This window comes from Petaurus breviceps, unplaced genomic scaffold (assembly GCF_028583685.1).
Source record: "Petaurus breviceps papuanus isolate PSGF00001 unplaced genomic scaffold, PetGlider_PUasm1.0 38, whole genome shotgun sequence".
Classification (NCBI taxonomy): domain Eukaryota; kingdom Metazoa; phylum Chordata; class Mammalia; order Diprotodontia; family Petauridae; genus Petaurus; species Petaurus breviceps.
The window spans coordinates 44,393,188-44,410,979 of NW_027186304.1; the positions used below are offsets into that span (position 1 = coordinate 44,393,188).

General features: G+C 35.6%; 1 long non-coding RNA gene across 1 annotated transcript in view; it reads right to left on the reverse strand.

The window, feature by feature from the left end:
* Positions 1 to 475: 475 nt before the first annotated feature.
* The window catches only part of LOC138170072 (uncharacterized), a 30,630-nt gene continuing 13,313 nt past the window's right edge, over positions 476 to 17,792 (reverse strand). Inside the window, exons 2-3 of the long non-coding RNA XR_011170532.1 lie at positions 2,101 to 2,211; positions 476 to 512 (exon numbers count right to left, since the gene is read on the reverse strand). This is a non-coding gene — a long non-coding RNA (uncharacterized lncRNA). The remainder of the gene's footprint in view (positions 513 to 2,100; positions 2,212 to 17,792) is intronic.

Genomic DNA, 17,792 nt, shown 5'->3' on the forward strand with positions numbered 1-17,792 from the left:
ACTATCCAAAAATAAAATGGATTGTTAAAGTAGGGAGCTTTCTATTCCTGAAATTTTTCATGTAGAACTTAGGGGGCCTGGGGCAGCCAGGTAGCACAGTGAGTAAGAGCACCAGCCCCTGTGTCGCCATGACCTGGGGATCGAATCCCAGCTCAGACACTTAGCATCCACCCAGAAACACCTAAGCAAGTTACTTAACCCCAATTGCTTAGGGGTGGCCAGGTGGCTCAGTGAGTAAGACCACTGGCCCCAGTGTTGGGATGACATGGGGATTGAATCTGGGCTCAAATACTTAGCACCACACCCAGAAATAACTGGCTTGTAACCTTGAGCAAGTTACTTAACCTCCCCCCCCCCAAAAAAAAAAGAACTTAGGGGGCCTTATATTGGGAAGACTACTGAATGTATGACTAGTAGTTATATTGGATCCCCTTTCTAAAGTTCTTAAGTTAATATTTATTTATTTCAAACATACCTTCATAAAGACTCTGTCCTAAATAAAATAGTTCAAGCTGAAAAAAAAAAATAAAAGTAAATGCATTTAAAATTAGTGCATCTCAAAGATGGTCATATTTATTGACCAGTTTTTAAAAATCAGGACCTTGAAGCCAATAGGTAAATAGCTTATAAGTAATAATTCCCATCAGGGCTATGAAATAATATATTACAGTGATTATCAGGCTCAAAATAATAAGTGGAGCTGATTTTCTTCCTATTTTATGGACAACAACCAATCTGCATGCACTATTGGAGGGTCATCTAGTATCCTGGGCTTCTCTGATGGAATTGCGAAGTATTTAAGTCAGGCATCTCAATGATGTTGGGACACATACACAGATAACATTGCTGTTAAGTATCATGAACTCATTGCAGATAGTCTACTTCAGAGGCTTTTTTTTGTCATAAATTATATCAGTTTCATTTATAACACTTGAACCAGCAAAAGATGATGAAATGGGTTACTGTATTGAAACATTTCAGGACAAAGTTTTCTCTTAAGGTATTCTGAGGAAATAATGCTACCTAGACTTACATATAAGTCCTTATTGGCAAATATATTTCATTTTGGGTCTATATTTCATTTAACTGTTTGGTCTAGGGGAAATTGAATCTTGGAAATATTGTGTATATTACAAAACCAATAGTATTGTGTTTTTGCCACTTCCCCCAGAACAGAAATTGGGCAACTCTGTTCTACTTCTCAGCATGTACTTCATAGAGGTAGAAATATCACTTTGAGGGTCATGCACATTTGCTGAATGAATCATAATGATAAAACTGTTATTCTATATGTTTCAAATACTGAGCAAAGGGGTACTATTCACCATAAAACCTCTTTTAAAAATAAATTTTATTTTGATTTCCTTTGACAAATGCAAGTATTCCAATATGAAGAAAGAACATAAGAAAAGGAAATAAGAAAAAAGAACACTCAAGGTAAAACAATGGAGAAATGGCAAGTATCTATACATTACTTGCACTTACCAATTACTAACTTTGCACTTTCTAAAGCTATGACTTTAAAATGGTAAAACTTCATCGGCTTCTTTTAAAGAAAGGAAAAAAGTGAGTGAATTGTGTATTTTCTTTTTGGGTACAGTTTAACATTGAACTGTTGATTAACTATTTTCATTTCCATTTTTTATTGTTAGATATATCTCGTATACTTAATGAAGTGGACAACCAATCAGACTGCTGAATATTATTGATATTCTCCCTGTGTATAATTAATGCAGTTTCTAACAGCTTAATTTGCCCTCAGGATCCAGTTAATGTACTGGGATAATCTGACTGTGATTAAAATAATACTTTCCTGGATATTTATGAAAGTGCATTATGGAGGAATGATCTTAAATAGGGTTGAATAAAATTCTGACCCTGTTCTTTAAACCCATTAGAATATTGGGTATTGGTAAAAGTGAGGGAGCAAGTACACATGATGTGGATCTAACATATGCCAGAAAAAGTTATTAAGCTTATTTCTGTCACTTGATGTAATGGAAATAAAGTCATCCTAGCAGGCCTCAGGAACACTATGTTTTGCATTGAAAATAAATATCTTGGCTTAGTCTGAATGTCTTTTTTTCCCCTCATAAATACCTTTGGTTTGCCTTGGCATTTATGCATCAGCAGAAGGCCATTATCCAGTGACACATTCTATCCCACTGACATTATCACTCAATGGTGGTCGATTTCATTTTCAGGAAGGTCCTAGAGAGCAGTAGACAAGTTACAATCAATCAGAGCCACAATCATGGAAAAAGTCACATTAATCTCAAAAAGAGAGAGAAAGAGAGAGAGAGAGAGAGACAGAGAGAGAGAGAGAGAGAGAGAGAGAGAGAGAGAGAGAGAGAGAGAGAGACAGAGAGAGAGAGAGACAGAGAGAGAGACACAGAGAGAGAGACAGAGAGAGAGACAGAGAGAGAGAGAATGAGAAATAGAACCATAACTGTCATGTGCATATTTAAATTTCACATTTAGCTTCTAAATTATTTCTGAAATTATAATATGTTTACAACATGAACTTATTGCTCAGATTTATTGTATGGTCATTTATCTTTTGAATGAGATTGAAGTGAAATTTTGTGTATACACACATCTATATATATGTGCATGTATATACACATACATAAATGCATATATGCATGCATATGTATGTACATGCATGTATAGCTGCACATATATGTATATATACAAATATTATATATATATATATGTGTATATATATATATTTACAAAGATATATTATCAGCCTAAGTGCACAGATATGCACTTAGAATCTGAATTGGAGAACCTAGCTGTTGCAGAGAGTCATTGCATGTGGATTGGTGATAACTTATTGTAAGGCAAAGCAGCAGTTAGTCAAGGTCAGGCTGTACACCCAGATCAGTTCAGACATCTGGCTTAGGAGTTAATCATGAATAGGCATGGCATAAACAAAGGTTGATGAGTATTACCAAAGCTGAAAATGAGAGGGTAAAGTTCTATATAGATGAGAGTAGTAGTTCGGGCAAGATGCAGGGAATCTGTTCATTTGGAATCAAAACAGCTTCACTGATAGCTGACCCTTTATACTAGTAAATTCTCTCAATGGGAGACTGTCTTGAAAGTATGCAAAAGTCAGATATTTTATCCATTTATAGGGAAATCAACTCCCACCTGGGCCAAGACATTTCATTTTGGGACACCATTAATTATTAGGAAATCATTCCTAATGTTAGTCAAAATCTGTTTTCTTCCAATTTCTGCCCATTAATCATGATTGTACCCTCTGGGGCAAAGCAGAAAAAAGTATAATTCATGTTTACTATGAGAGTCCTTCAAGTTTTTGAAGTAGTTATCCTGGTCCAATTATATCTTTCCTTCTTCAGACTAAAAATCCCCAGTCCCTTTAATTGCTCTCTATATAACATGATCTTGAGGCCCTTCACCACCCTGTTTGCCCTTCTCAGGTTACTCTCCAGCTTATTTATCAATGTGCTTCTTAAAATGTGGAATCCAGAACTGGATCCAACTTTCTAGATGTCATCAAACTAGAAAACAGCATGGGAAAAATCAACCCCTTTGCTTTGGCAATTGTATCCCTTTTTTCACAACTTAAGCTCATGTTAATTGTTTTTGGTTGTCATGTCACACTCCTTACTCATGAAAAGGTTTCAGCCTGCTGAAACCACCAGGATTTTTCTGTAAGGGAAGGGAAAGAGAAATGAGAAGGGAATAAATATTTATGTAATATATACTACCCACCAGGAATTATGCCAAGTACATTAAAAATATGATCTTGTGTGATCCTCAAAACAACTCTGCAAGTTAGGTGCTCTAATTACCCCCATTTCTCAGGTCAAGAAATTGAGATCAACAGAGGTTAAGTGACTTGCCCACAGTCATGCAGATTTAACCCGAAATTGGATTGAAACTCAGCTCTGTGTAACTTTAGGCTGAATGCTCTACTCACTGTCCTAACTGCCCCAATATATGACCATGGTAACCCACCCTGTATTACAAAGTTCCATTTTAATAGATTAGATTAGGTCTTTGGAGCTAGATTCTCAGAAACTGTTTGAAAACTGATTTAATCCCATAATGTTTTAATTATGTCGCACCAAGTTTTATGTCATTTGAGAATTTGCCACTTCAACATTTTAATTGATCTGTAATATCATTGATATAGATATTCCTACCAATTCTGCAGATCACAGCCTACTGTAAAGCCAAGCATCACTTAGTATAGTGAACTCTCTATTTAGCAGTAAATTAAAGCAAAACATTCACAGAAACCAAAGTACAGCATTCACAACATTATAACATAACAACTTATCACTAAAGTGGCCATATGGTTTTCACCAAAATGGCCACATAGTTTTAAGCAAAAGACATTACTCAGTAAGTATTTAACTCAATAATCCTTAAGGAGCTAGCCTCCTTAAGGGACACAAAGTACAAAGGTCAAAGTTCTCTACCCCTAGGTCATATTGTCTTAATCTCTCAGTCAAAAAGTCTTCTTTCTTCTTGATTGGAGAGTAGTTTCCAATAATCCTTAACTCAATCATCCTTAAGAGGAACAAGGTACAGAGTACCAAGATCAGTTCAGCTCCCACCCCTAGGCCACAGTAAATCGTGATCTACTCGGTCAGCACTAAGTACCCAAGGAGAGGTCTTTTTCATCTTGACTCCAGGATGGCTCCCATTCCATGATTCCTCTTCTATGGGTTCAGCTCTTGCCTGAATCTACCCAACTGTCACCTTGATTCAAAAGTAGGCAGTTCTCAGCTTCTTGTCCAGCTCCTCATCCAGTTCCTTGTCCAGTTCCAAATTGAAGTTCACAGTGTCTAGTCCACCTCAAGTCCTTTGTAGTTTCTGTTTCTGAGAAAACAAAGCCTAACAGAACCAAAACAACATTCATACACATTGCCAGCACCATCATTAATTCACTATCTGCCTGTGAAATCAACGGAGACCCCCAAACAAGGTCTGAGAACTCAACACAGACCCACAAAGTCTGAGAACTCAATACAAATGTTTAGTATAGTCCCAGGACCTCTGAAAGCCTCCTCCAGGACTTCTGTAAACAGACAACCAGAAAATCCTCTTTCAGAGCTTCATGTAAGGTCCCAGGGCTTCTGTACAAAGTGTTACAAACAAAAATCAGCACAGACAGAACCGAAAAATAGAGTGTTGCCACCACAAATCTTCCTTCTCAATTCTGCTCTCTCTCTCAGCTTGTGCTCAACTCTTTATCTGGTCATTAGCTCCTCCCTGTTCTGCCCACCTCTTACATCCTTCCTGTTCCTGCCTTTGGCAAGTTCCTCCCCCTGAGGGTTTCACAAGTTCTGTTTCTTAACAAAGACCTGATATAATCATGAGCAAGGCTCAAGTGAAAGAAGTCTCTAAGTACTTGTTTTCTTGCCAATAACAATGTTCATTCTGTGTAACACTTGTCTACATCTTCCCATAAGTATCTCACAAGAGAGGGCAACCTTTCTATACTAGAGGACTTTCTTAAGGTAATTTAACATTACTCATAGCTGTTTAGAAGGTTGACCATCTGTTATCCATTGATGCATACATTGATACATTGATGTACCTCCTTTTCTGTTCAGACATTTTTCAAATAATATATTTTGCATCATTCCTCATGTTCAATTTGTCATAAGTGTTCATGTGGCAGCCAGTCTATGCCTCTTTCTTTCTCTCCTTTGCCTTTTAAATGATTCAGAATTATGACTCCTGGAAGCTATTGTTCCAGAAATTACAGAAATTTGACATCATCAGAAAAAAATGTTACTAAATGATGAGTTTTTGTTTCATTAAGGTTAATATTTTTACAATTCATTTTTTGATATATAAATATGCCCATTGGTTACTGAATGAGAATCATCCACTTAGTCAGTCAGTCAGTCAATAAACATTTATTAAGAACCTTCTATATGCCAGTCACTTTGGTTAAAGCTGTCCCAGAAGTTAGTTGATTGTTTATAGATTGTCTAAAAGTTGTGTGATTGTCAACATTGCCTGCCTACTGTTCTGCCACCATCGATTTAGACAAAGCAAAATGCATAGGACTCTGGATAATTTTGCATCTTTCTTTGTTTCATGGGTTGTCATGACCAAAGAATTAATTAGCAAGTGACCAGTCTCCTAGTGATATATGTGCTTTTGTTCTTAGGTAGATTGGTATATGGGTAGCATTTGAAATCTTTTGCTAGGATGATGCTCAAAGTTGTTCTAGGATGGTAGAAATCTTTGAGATCTCATATTATGCTTTAATAGTTTTCAAAAATAAAATGTTACCTCTTCACTGGAATGAGAAATTAGAGAAGGCCTTAGGTGGACAGCAAACTTCATAAGTATACTATTTATCCTCTTATCCATGCCATTGATTTAAAAAAAAAAACCCAAAATAACAACACAACAACCCAGCAACAATGCATAGCACAGGGTCAAGTAGAAACACTGAAGAATAATGGTAGAGACCTCCCTCTGCAGTGATATTCCCCTTGTAAGGAGTTTCTTTGAGTCCAATCATGCAACCACTCCTGAATTCACCCATGCATATTATCATATAATCTACATTTCTCCCTTTTCCCACAAAGATAGATTGAAAGGCTTTATCAGATATTTTGCTGAAATCTGTCTCAAGTGAAGTTTGGGCCTAGGTCTTCCTGACTTCAAATCCAGTATTTGATGCTACATAAGTAATATAAATGGACTGTGATATATCAAGTCAATTACTTTGGTTAGCTAATAATGAAATTGGATCTCAGCAAAGGTGCTTTGATTGTTTGCCACAAAATCAATTGTGAAGACAGTTCAAAATACCACTCAGGGGCCTGTTTGGTTGTATTGTATTGATGCAGTTTTAGTCAGGCATAGAATCATGTGAACTCTTTAAGGCAACTGGGGTACAGTTGATTGTAGCAATTCACTAAATAGTACCCTAGAGCCTGGGAACTCAGAATCATTTCAAAAATAACTAAGTCCCTTCCAGGATATTTAGCTTCAATATGATTCAGGCCATGAGCTACTGTTCCATATGTGACAATTTAAACATTCCAGACTGCCATTAAGAACGTGAATCTATATGGAGGAATTTGAACAAAACCAGAGGAGGTTAACCTTATTTTTTCAAGCTTTTACATATTAATTGAACAAGCAGTTGTATTTTTAATTATTTATTAATATTTTTGTTTTTAACATTAGTGTCATTTGTGAATGTATTTCTTATCTCCTTTGCTTAGTCAACCAGCCTCTGTAAATGTAGAATTAAAAAGAAAAGAAATAAAAGAAAAAAAGTCATTCAGGAAAAATAACCAACACATCAATCAATTAAATCTGGTAATACAGTCAATCTTTCAAACCAATATTCTCCCACTTTTGCTAGGGAAGAAGATAGGCATTTTGATTTCTTTGGGATGAGGTTTGGTCATTATATTTATATGGTATTGACTTTTGCCCCTTATCATTCTTTCCATTTTCATCATTTAAAAAAATATGTTTTATTCTCTCCTTTTTGATCATCTTTTAATGTTTCATTCCACTGAGATAATCTTGAGTTCTTGAAGACAATATCCCAGAGTATAAATGTTTGCAGGGTTTTACAAATTAAAAAGTTTTACTTATAGGTCTATACAATAGACCATGTCTTTAATCTGAAGAGTAGACAGGATAAATTCTAAAAAGCTTATCAACACACTGGGTCCAAAATAACGCATACCTTCTCCCCCCATCTGCTTGTCAAGTAATTCATGAAGTCAGTTCTGCTAAAGCAAAATTTTATTATTTGTGCTAATGGAAGAACCCATATAAATAAGATCATGAATCTTTGAAATATAAAGCATTATGAGTGTCTATTCTATTCTCCTAAATTCACATGACTCTTTTTTTCATTGATCAGATCAGTTACAGATAGGACTAAACAATATCTGTGAATCTATATCTCCGTAATTCTCAGCACTGGCCTGAGCACAGGTTGAGCACTATAAGAATTCAGGTAATGGTCAAGTAATTACTTTAACAAATTTGGTGTTTTGTATTGAATTTCAACAATAAATCACAGCATATCTTGTATTTATATGTATGTATCTTGAATATATACATATATATATCTATTTATGTACATTTTGTCTTCTCTATTAGAATGTAGGCTCTTTGGGACAGCTAGGTGGCACAGTGAATAGAGCACTGGCCCTGGAGTCAGGAGGACCTGAATTCAAATCTGGCCTCAGACACTTAACACAAAAACTAGCTGTGTGACCTTGGGCAAGTCACTTAAACCCAATTGCCCTCCAAAAAGCAAAAAATAGGCTCTTTGATGCCAAGATCTATATTTATTTATTTATTTATTTTTTGTTTCTCTACTAAGCATTTTATTTATTTTATTTGTTGATTGATAATGATAACTAGAGTTATTATGTATGGTTCTTGGACATGAGAACAAGAATAAAATAGATCCTGCTCTCAAGAACCTTAAATTCACATATAACCAAACTTTTGATTGTATCTAATTATACCACAATTGGTAGTTCTACTATGCAAAGAATATGTGTGAATTTGAATGTAACTCAATAGACTGTAAGTTCCTTAAGGATAAAAATCATTTTGATTTTTTCCTTCTATCTTGCACTCTTAGTCATATCCTATGCAAAGTACAGGCATCTAAACATGTTTGTTGATTTAATTTCCATTGAATTAAAAAAAATGAATGTATATAATCTGCTTGTTGCATTTATCCCTCCATTGATCAAATGCTCAGTGTCTATCCTATAATGAATTAATTTGATTTTCTGACCGAGAGTTAACAAGAAACTCCATTTTCTTTCAATATTTTTCATTGCAAACCTTTAATTAATATGGATTACTTTCCTAAGTAATGGCATTACCTCAAAGATTGTGATTTTTGTCAGTGTGGATCCACCTTTCACTAATGCACTTTCTAGTATCTTTGAAATGATCATGGGGAGTTATTATAGCTAACATACAAACAAAACAAAACAAACAATAGCAACAACAGCAAACACTCTGGCCATGTTGGTGATTAGACCCTCTAGACTAGTTAGGTTGATCCTCAGATGAGAGACATACAGTCTATCAAGAGATCAGAGGTCAGCACAACAAACTTCAAGTCCTTTGTGTTGGAAACTCATAGACTCTGTACTCTGTTAAACAAATCCTTCAAAAAAAATCCCACTGTCCTCTGTGTTAGTATGAGTTATTGTATTGCAAATAAATGATCAATAGTTAATGAATTACAAAATAGTGACTAAAGAATTCTTTCTTTGTGTTATGCTTATTTTATACTGGATCTAGAGAGCTCATATTATGTTACTTGTGTGGATTTGATTCTTGATTTGTCTGATCAGTTTTCTTTATCATCTTTTCAAACCAATATTCTCCCACTTTTGCTAGGGAAGAAGATAGGCATTTTGATTTCTTTGGGATGAGGTTTGGTCATTATATTTATATGGTATTGACTGTTTCTGATTAGTGGAGTGTTCCAGTTAGCTGAAATTTGGAAAATCAAAGTTTTATTTTGCATGTTAGCATATTTACCAAATGCTTCCATAATCCTTGATTCCTATTTTATGAGATTGTAAAACTCTACAATCTAGGTCTTAATGCCCCTGTAAAGTGTGGTCGGCTGATAAAGGATGATAAAGCAAACTGAGCCAAGTAGCTAGGTATGAGATCCCTAATGATGCAGTTATGATTTAATGTTGAGAGACAGGGAAATTAGGGGTAGGAAGTTTTGATATCAATGTAGATTGTGATTTCCTGAAAAAGGGGAGCTTTACTGAGGGCTTGTATAGAGCATGGTCTTGATAGGGTGTAGCAGCAAGCATCCCAGCATCCCCAGCGTGGCTGCCAACACAAGTTCTTAGATCTGCTTTTCTAAAGGAAAGCAACTCAAAATGGGTTAACAATCTTGCCTTAATCAATCAAATATATCATTTATCTTGTTCAGGGGAAAAAGTCAGCGCCCCTAACTTCAGAGTATACAGACAGAAGTTACAAGGCAGAGAAACAGATCAAGCAGACAGGCTTCCAAACTGTCTGACCATTACATACATCCATACCTAATCAGTTACCAGAGAGGGAAGCATCAACATCTGGGTTTTCAAAGCTGGGGGGCTTGACAATGGCTGCCCAGAGTCTCATCTGGTGAAGTCACACAACACTTCTCAAAGTGAGCCCCAAAACAAAGTCTCACATCAGGGAATATATAGCCTTCTCCTGGGTCAGAGAATGTAACAACCCTCTTGACCCACTGCCTGATCACAAAGCACCAAGTTGTGGGCGTTCCTGAAAAACAAGCCTCCCACCACAAGCTCCAGGGGCACTTAATGTAGCGGCAGGGAAGATCTTAAAAATTTACATTCCCATAATATAGGGTACAGGCTCTGGGGAACCCCTTGAACTCTGATTGAATCTTCCCATTTGATGAGACATTTGCTTGAGACCATAATTGTTTCATTGCAGCTAGACCCAAATCTTTCTTACCCTTAACCTTGCCTAGTCTTCTAATGTGCTGCTACTTCTCACCCTTGATCCTATCAAAATATCTATGCCCAAATCTGTTACCCTTAAATTAGCCTAGCCCTCCATCATCTGTCATCATGGGAGCCTTCAGCTATTTCCCACCCTTACTCCCATTCCTAAAGTCTTCTCTCAGTTCCATCAAGATCTTCCTTAGATTCCTCCTCAAGACCCTCCCCAAACTCCTCCTCTAGACCACCCCTAAATTCTCCCACAATCTTTCTCCATATATGATCTATCTTGCTTCCATGAAGGGACTGCAAATTCAATCTAGCTCAGACTCACTCTGTGTCAGATTACTCTGGTCCGCTTGTCCAATACAAGTGTCACTGATACTTAGGATCCTTAAGAGTCTACCTATTATAGAAAATCTTTAATAGACTTTGCTTTACTTTGGCTGAGAGAAGACTTGAGTCTAATTCATTTGGCAGGACCTGGTGTGTCGGTATTCTGGGGTCTTGTGCAACCCTAAACCTCAGTTTTTGCTAAAACATTTAAGGTTAATAGGTTCTTGTCAATGAGAAGGGAACTTACTTAATCAGATCACAATTTTGTTCATTAAGGGATGTCTAAATGATACTTAGCTGGCAAAAGGAATCTCTTCACACTCTTGAAGATAAAAGTTTTTGGGTTTTCTTTCTCTAGAAGTTGGTAAGAACAGGATAGTTTTCCACAAAATAATTTATATATAGTAGAAGGCAATTTTTTGAGTGCACTTTTTGGCCCAGAGTGATATAAAGGAAGAAAGGAACAATAACCCATGATAGCAGGGATAGATATTTTTAGGCAATAGATATAATTGCAATAGCCTTTGAAAACTCTGACTAGTATCAGAGGATCAAAGATTAAAACTGAAAAGGTCAGTAGACATTGTCCAGTCAACCCTCTCCTTTTACAGATGAGGGAAATAAAGATCAGTAACCCAGTAAGGTAAGTAACCTAGGTCCTTTGACTTCAAATCCAGTGCTTCATGCACTTGTATCAACAATGCAATATTCACAAAGCCTATGGTAACCACAAATATGTTAATATGGTTATTAAACACAAAAATATACCAGGCTCTCTACATGGGGAAGAAAGCTAGAACATTTATTCAAATACCAGAAAACTGAGTCCCAAAACCAGAAAGTCAAAGCTATCACAGTAGTTATGAAGTTGGCACTCATAGTTAATATAGTAAATAACCACATTCTCAAGCCTTCAAAACTGAACAGGCTACCTCAGGCAAAGATCCTTCTCTCCCCACTCATGGCAATTGCTCAGTGTCCACAAAGCTTGCTCCCAGCAGTTCTGGCCCCCTGCAGTTCCTGTCTCTGGCAGTCCTCAGCAGGAGTCCCTAGCAGAAATTCTGGCTGGCTCAAAAACAGGAGTTTGCACCACAGCTGTTACTGCTGCTGCTGCCACCTTGTTTCCAATCACCACACACACTCTAGCTTGGCTTCAGTTTCCTCACGCCCCACCCTTCCTGCTATGTCAGCAAGTTTCAAGGGGTATGGAAAATCTTTAAATCCCATAACTCTTACAGCACTACACAACACTGGTTAAGAGTTTGTTACAATGGAAATCTCCTTGTTTTGGTAAAGGGGTATGTGGGTTTTTTTGTTTGTCCTTCATTTTCAATGTTTAACAAACATCTCATGGCAAAGGGAAGGGAAGGCAAGGGAAGGGGAGGGAATAATGTATGAATAATATATTTTAAAATTTAAATTGTATTCTTAACATGCTTTTTAAGTCTAGAAATCCACAAAATAAATCAGTCCCTAATCTGCCTTTGTGGCATTCTGAGGCATAAATACCATGCCATTCTGAGGCATAAATACTCACACTGAAAACTTCACAATCTGCTCTCCCTTCAAGTAGCCCTAGCACACCTATAAAGTCAATCACTAGCAGCTCTCCTTAAGACTGCTGCTGTGAATAATTTTAAGGGTCTCATCACACAGTATAATGAACTCTCTATTCAGAAGTAAACTAAAGTATAGAGTATATTATCTATATCTATATCTATGTGTGTGTGTGTATAAAGTATAACATTCAAGAAATTAAAGCATAACATTCACAACAACATAACATAACAACTTATTACTAAGGTGGCCACATAGTATTAAACAAAACATATCATTTAGTATATCTTATAGTCATCTTTAAGGGGTAGCAGAAAACACAAACACCCCTAGTCACAGTAAGTTACAATCTCCTCAGTCAATACAGAGTATCCAAGTAAAATCTTCTTTCATCTTGACTAGAGGCTGACTTCCAATCATCTTTAAGCCAATTATCCTTAAGGGGTAGCAGAAAGTACAAACATGATCCACCCCTAAGTCACAGTAAGTTACAAATCTCATCAATCAATACAGAGTATAAAAAGTAACATTCCCTTTCATCTTGACTTGAGGCTGGCTTTCACACCTCATAGCTCCTTTTCCATAGACCGACTACTCCCAACTCTTGCATGGATTCACATGTAGGCAGCTCTCTGTTCTTGTGCCATATCTCAGCTCATGGGGACTGTGCCACTCCAAGCTCTTCACAGTTTCTGTTTCTAGGAACACAAAGCTTACCAGGGCTACAACAATATTTACACACATTACCAGCACTATCATCTCAATTCTCTTTCTGTCTGAGAAATCAACAGAGAACAACAGACAGGGCTTCTGTCTGAGGAATTAATGCAGATCAACACACAGGGCTTCAACATCACAAACATTCTCTCTCTCAGTTCTACCCACTTCCAGCTCTGCTCATGCTTTTCTCTTCTCTGCTCATGCTTTTCTCTTCTCTGCTCCTTCTTACCTTCTCCTTCTCTACCTTTTCAGCAAGCTCCTGCCACCATGGGCTCCCATATAATTTCATTTGACCTACTAAGGGCATGAGAGATCTTGAAATTCCCTTAGACCTTTTAAAGGCAATACAATGTATACAGTTTCCAATCAAAGACTCTTGATACAATCAAAAATAAGGGTCAAAGGCACTTGATTAGTTAAAAGTCAATCCAGAAAAACAGCAAAAAAATCTTATTTTGCTTGCCTTTACAAAACCCTAGTTGCCACAGTAAAGGTAAAGACACTTGATCTGCTCTCTGAAGATAGTCCAATACTGATACATGCACACATATACACACACATAACATACATACATAAATACATATATGTATATACACACATATATGCACACACATAAAAATAAAAATTTATAATATAATTTGTATGTAATAATGTTATATATTTATGTGTTTATATGCACATACTTATATGTATATATGTATAAATGTATGTACATATGTATATAAATATATGTTTTTTATAATAAACACACGAAGATTTAAGTATAGATTCATGGGCAGGATGACCTTTGTTTCTTTAATACATAAGATTCCATGACTTCTTGAGGAAATTATGCTCAACACTTTATCAAATTGTGCATATACTTTGATCCAGCAATGCCATTACTAGTTTTATACCCCTAAGACATCAAAGAAGAAGGTAAAGGCCCTATGTACATAGAAGAATTCACAGCAGTTCTTCTTTTTATGGTAGTAAAGAATTAGAAATTGAAATGATGTCTGTCAATTGAGGAATGGCTAAACAAGTTGTGGTATATGATTTTGATAGAACACAATTATTTTAAGAAATGGTGTACTGTTTTCACAAAAACTTTAGGAGACTTATATGATCTGATTCAAATGTAGAGAACAGATGTAGAGGAGAACATTGTATATAGTAATAGCAATATTGTTAACAATAATCAACATTAAAGACAATACAATGATTTCCAATGATCCCTAAAACTTCATTATGAAAAATGCTATCCACCTCCAGAGAGAGAACTGATGAACTCATCAGATGAGTATATATTGAAGCATATATTTTTTTTTACTTTTTTTTTTGGCAACATGGTTAATACAGTAACACATTTTGCATGATGTCACATGTATAATAGGTATCATGTTGCTTGTCTTCTAATGGGTGGGGGAGATGTTAGAAGGAAGGAGAGAATTTGGAATAAAAAAAAAGAATGTTAAAAAAAACAATATTCCATGACTCCACAGAAATTTAGAAAAGAGAGAACAGAAGTCATAAACACAACTTTAAAAGGTATCATTTTTGTTATTTTCAGTATCTTTTAAATAGATAAAAATTCAATCATGGATTTTTTATAGCTGAACTAGCATAGAATAATAAAGATATATGATATTATTGCTGTGATTTGCCATCTGATTTCAGGCATTATTAAATTGATTTGAAGGCATGATTTCCAGTGATAATGTTATAACTAATTTTATAAGAATAAAAACATTTTCTAATCATTATTCAGGGGTTTTGAGATGCTATGAGTGTTGCAGAAAGGTATTTTTTTTCCACAAGAAGGAATAAAGATTAACTCAGAACTTGTTTTTAAATGCTTTTCATTAAACCATAACTGAATTTCATTGGGTTAAATTGGCTAATTTTCCAATTTGAATATGTTTTAAGCTGGTGCCAAGACTAATTCAATTGCTTCATTTCTAGATTCATATGTTTCATAAAAAGTTCATTTTATGTTTGCTTAGGGCTTTTCTGAGTACTGGGAATTATGGCAATGTGAGATGGGGGTGCCAAGATTTATTAAAAGCAAAAAAATAATAATAATTCATGAATTTAACAACAGGAACAAATATATCTGGAGAGCACAATAATGGCTCTTAAGAGACAACACAGTTCCTACATGTTTATGCTAATCAGCCAATTTGCTATTGCTTTCCTTCATGCTGAAAGGTGGCTTTGATGCAGAATTCTGCTCTATGAGTGATAGACCAAACATTAAGACTTCACTTAAATCAGTCCTTTCATTGGAATTGCAAGTGTTCCTTCTGCCCAAATGTTGTCACCTTACAGGAGGCAAGAAACTGATCATAGTATTTATTTACTGTAGGGTAGCTTTCAGGGGACAGTCCTAAGGAACTGTTGATTCTGTGTCTTTCCTAATTCATCTTATTGTTTGCAATGAAGGCTGACTGTATTGTCATTACCATTCTAGTCACATCAGAGGAAAGGCTCAGCATTTTAATAACTATCCCATTCAGTGAATTATAGTCATTTGATGTAGCCATTTGACAGTATCGTGATTAGCTGGCCAGTGGCTCTCATGTCCCGTTGGTGTTCTAATAGAGCTATTTCATATAGGGCTGTAGGCAGCTTGGAAAGTGTACAAGGAGGTAAATGACATGATGAAGTGCTGTAAAATATTTATAGCCTCAATTTGCTGAACTAGCTTCCGTGTGTCTCTATGTGTGTGTATGCATGTGTGTCTTAGTTGGTTTTGAGGCAATAAAGAAATAAGGTAACTATGAATGAATTCCATTTGTACCCTCTGGATATGGGGCTCAGTCCACTGCATCCTTTAATTTAAAAGGTAGTTTTACTTTTCTGATGAAAACACTCATACTTGATCTTTGGTTTGAGCCAGCTTCAGCAGTCAATGATGCCTGGTGACTTAAAAGTCTTTCAATTCCCTGGTACTTATTCTCATTATGCTATTTCATTAAATGTTTGTATGTTAGGCTAATAATAAAACTAATAACAAATGCACAAAAAGAAAAAAGACTTAAGAAAGGGGGAAAGGGATTGAAATATTAAACAGCATCCTATTTATTATTTTTTACTCAAGATGAATTACCATAGTAGGGTTAGGGAAAATTCTCTAATATATTACAATTCACTTTTGTTAATACTATAATAATAAAAATAATTGCTATCATCATCATCATCATAATTTTATATAGCACAAAACATTTTACAAATATATCATTCTATCCTCAAAACAACCCTGGGAAGTTGGTGCTATTGTTATTCTTGTTTTACATGTGAAGAAAGTGAGTAGAGGTTAAGGGACTTACCAAGGATTATACAATTAAAATCTTAGTCTAAATTTGACCTCAGATCATTCTGATGGCAGACACAACACTCTTTCCACTGAGCTATGTAGCTGGTACCACAAAGTATTTGAGTGTTTATTCTCTGCCAGGCACTGTGTTAAGCATTTGGGATAAAAAGAAAATGCAACAATAATTCCTGTCTTCAAGTAAATCATGTTATGATGGAGACAACATGCATAAACCACAACATCCAGATAAATATAAAATAGAAGAAAGTTGACCTTTGAGGGAATGACACTAGGAGAAGGGGGCACCACCTTCCTAGAGGAGAGGGCACCCAAGCTGAATCTTAAAGGAAGACAGGGATACTAAGAGTCAATGTTTGAGAGGGAGAGCATTTCAGAAGAAGGAAAAGTCAATACAAAGGCACTGAGCCCAAAGATGCAGTGTTGTATATGAGGGGTAACTAGCAAGTAGGCCAGCATGACTAGATTGCAGAGTGCATGAAAGAAAGAATGTAAGGAAACTGGAAACGTAGTGAAACTCCCCTTTGTATTGAGAGACAAAGGCGATTAGCTTCAATATACACTCATACTTAAGTCTCATTCTGTGTGAATTTAAGTATTAAACTTGAGCATTATACTCCTATAATTTTACAGGTACTCTATGTGTAAAAACATATGTCTATATAATATTAAAATATACTATATAAATATAATATATAGTACATATATGCACACATATACATATTGTATATATATATGATAAGAATCCCTCTTTCATGCTTTGACATTTTCAATGACAATATTAAAGGGCAAATGACTGGTTTTCACAGATGATTTCCAGGAATGGATAACATTTTCACAATCACACAACTGAGAGGTGTAGATAATATGAAATCCTGTTATGCATATTGATTACAGAAAAAAACATTATTTGTTAGAGCAAAATGCAGTCTTAAAAAATAACTTCTACAAGGTATCTCTCATGTATATGTTAAGATAATTGAGACTCCATGACAGATGCAACTACAGAGATAATTTTGTTTTATGATCTTTTGAACCTTCTTGCTAAATTAGAAATAAATTTGGAAAAAATGTCACCCAAATTATTTTATAATGTCATGGAGGATGCCTTGTGTAGAATACAAATAGCAGAGGAATTCCCTATAAATGGTGACATTCTCCAGATACTTCTGTTTGGTGATAAAGTAGTGATGGCACTCTGAGCTCCTCAATTAGGTCCAAGGACACTCAAAAGGAATACATGGAGGAAAACATAAAGGAAAAGGAAGTGTATAAATAATTTATATTATCACAATTAAGATATCCATTTGCATGAGCATATTGGGTTATAAGTATATAACAACATCATGCACCAAATGTTACAATCAATGACTTAAAGG